Source organism: Silene latifolia, chromosome 3 (genome assembly GCF_048544455.1).
Source record: "Silene latifolia isolate original U9 population chromosome 3, ASM4854445v1, whole genome shotgun sequence".
Taxonomy (NCBI): domain Eukaryota; kingdom Viridiplantae; phylum Streptophyta; class Magnoliopsida; order Caryophyllales; family Caryophyllaceae; genus Silene; species Silene latifolia.
In genome coordinates, this window is record NC_133528.1 from 75,513,884 (window position 1) to 75,516,211 (window position 2,328).

Genomic DNA, 2,328 nt, shown 5'->3' on the forward strand with positions numbered 1-2,328 from the left:
CTTACAAGAACCACCGCGCCAGCTTCCTAGACGCTCGGGACGAGCATATCTTTGCGGGACTAGCAAAACGGAGATGCGCATCTCCTTGGAGAGGAGCACTTCCTCAACTTTTCTTAAGGGTCTTAATAGTCATTTAAGTCCTTAGTAACCCTAATCTTTGTACCTAATCTTTAGTATAAATACCCCTTTATACTACCTAGATTATCATCAAGCCTTAATCCAATCTTAATGTTATCTTAATACTCTCTTAATCTTGTAATCAACTCTTAATTCAGTCTTAATACAAATCTCATTTCTTAATCTTTCCTTAATTTCTCTATTGTTGATCATTTATTTTGGGGGTAATTAGAAGATTATTTGGGTTTATTGGGAGATTGACAACCTTCCATCAATCATCAAGTACTTCTATTATTCTTTGCATTATTATTTTGGAATCTCCATAGGTATAATTCTCTTAACCCTTGCTTTAATTATAGTTAATCATTTTCATTCATTCATCATGTTTTGCCTTGTTAATATGATTGACGACCTTGTTAGCATGTTAAACTTGATCATGAGTGAGTAGTTTCCTTGGCTAGGGTTAATGGGTAATTAGGGGAAACCAACATGGGGATTGATTCATGCTTAATCTAATATGTTTTCATAATTAATTTACTTGCTTGTTGTGATTCCAACTTATGCACATGTGATGTTTGATGAAATGCGAGCCTATGAATTCTTGCATTTTTTACCCATCACTTATCTTTTAAATGAGACTTGTAAGACATAAACTAACTCGAGACTCATTGGACCATGCATATAGTTGGGTAGGGAGGATTAAGTCGACTTGTAGGTGTTGTACAATCTAATCGATTCGGCTCTGGGACCCAAACCTTCTTAGGGATTGTAAGATATACACTAACTCGATCCCATCACAACAATAAGTGCTTGCATCTAGTAGAGAATATGTTTGTATGATCAAATCCCATGAATCCCCTATGAACCCATGATACCCTAGTGCTTTTAATCAATTGTTTACATCTTCATTTTATCTACCTTGCTTTATTTTTATTGTTGATTAGTTTTAATTGATTTCCTATCTCAACCCCAAATTGTGACACCCTTAGACACAACCATTTGCAATTGAAAATTCTACATCAATACCCGTCCCTTGCGATCTGACCTTTACTTGCCTCTTTACTAAGAGTAGTTTGTAAAGTTATAAATATTGTTTTGGTTGAGTAACTTTTGACGACGAGTTTTACAACAACACCAAAAATGGCGCCGTTGCCGGGGATGGTGTTAACTTCATTTGATTTTCTTTAAATTGTTTTTAGTTGTGTCTTTCTTTACCTTAGGGAAGTTAAATTCCTCAAGGTTTGTTCTAATTGTTTTCAAGTTGTTTGATATTTTGCATGTCTAGGAGATCACAAGGTAACTTGTTACCCATTGATCTTGAAATTGAAAGAACTTTGACCAACAATAGAAGACTTGCTAGAAATACTTTGAGAGGTATTGGTGAGATTGTGGACATTCAACCAAATAATATTGAGTTCATCGACGCTTTTGCAAGAGAAAGATAGGATAACCTAATGCAAAACCAACCATAAAATCAACCCACAATGCCAAAATCTTCATCACATTCCGTACCAACCGAGGAGAACCTACCAAATGGTACTCCTACACCATAACATTTAACAGGTAATTTCATTGTCAAATCCGTATTCATACAACTAGTTGAGAGAAGTCAATTTGGGGGGATGCCTAGTGAAGACCCTCATTCTCATATGGAGATTTTTTGTGACTATTGTGATGCAATTTCTCAAACCGGAGTTACTCAAGACCAAATTCGATGGGTCTTATTTTCTTTTTCTTTGATTGGTTCCGCGAAACAATGGTTGAAGAGCCTAGATAAGGCTACTCTTGGTGAAGAAATTTGCACTTGCTTTCTACAAGAAATTCTATCCTCTGGAAAAGACTAACATGTTGAGAGCCCAAATCACCGGGTTCAAACAAAGGGACGAGGAATATTTGTATGCAGCATGGGAGAGATTCAAGGACACTTGTCGATCTTGTCCACACCATGGACTTAGTGAGTGGTTTCTTGTACAACAATTCTGGAATGGTCGATATGAAGACTCCCGAAACATTCTTAATATGGGATCAAATGGTTTGTTTACCGAAGTTGATGATAATCAAACATGGAACAAGATTGAAGAAATGGCGGTCCATAACTCACAATATAGTAGACCTCGGAAGGCTACTAGAGGAGGAAAGCATGAGGTGGACTCCATTACTCAATTGGGTGCTCAACTCAGTGCTCATATTGACACCATTAATTTGAAGTTT

At 36.6% G+C, this 2,328-nt stretch overlaps 1 non-coding gene across 1 annotated transcript; it reads right to left on the minus strand.

The window, feature by feature from the left end:
- Positions 1–1,962: 1,962 nt before the first annotated feature.
- On the minus strand, positions 1,963–2,069 carry LOC141650275 (small nucleolar RNA R71). The gene has a single exon (XR_012546317.1). It is a non-coding gene; the product is annotated as a small nucleolar RNA R71 (small nucleolar RNA).
- Between the last annotated feature and the right edge of the window lie 259 nt (positions 2,070–2,328).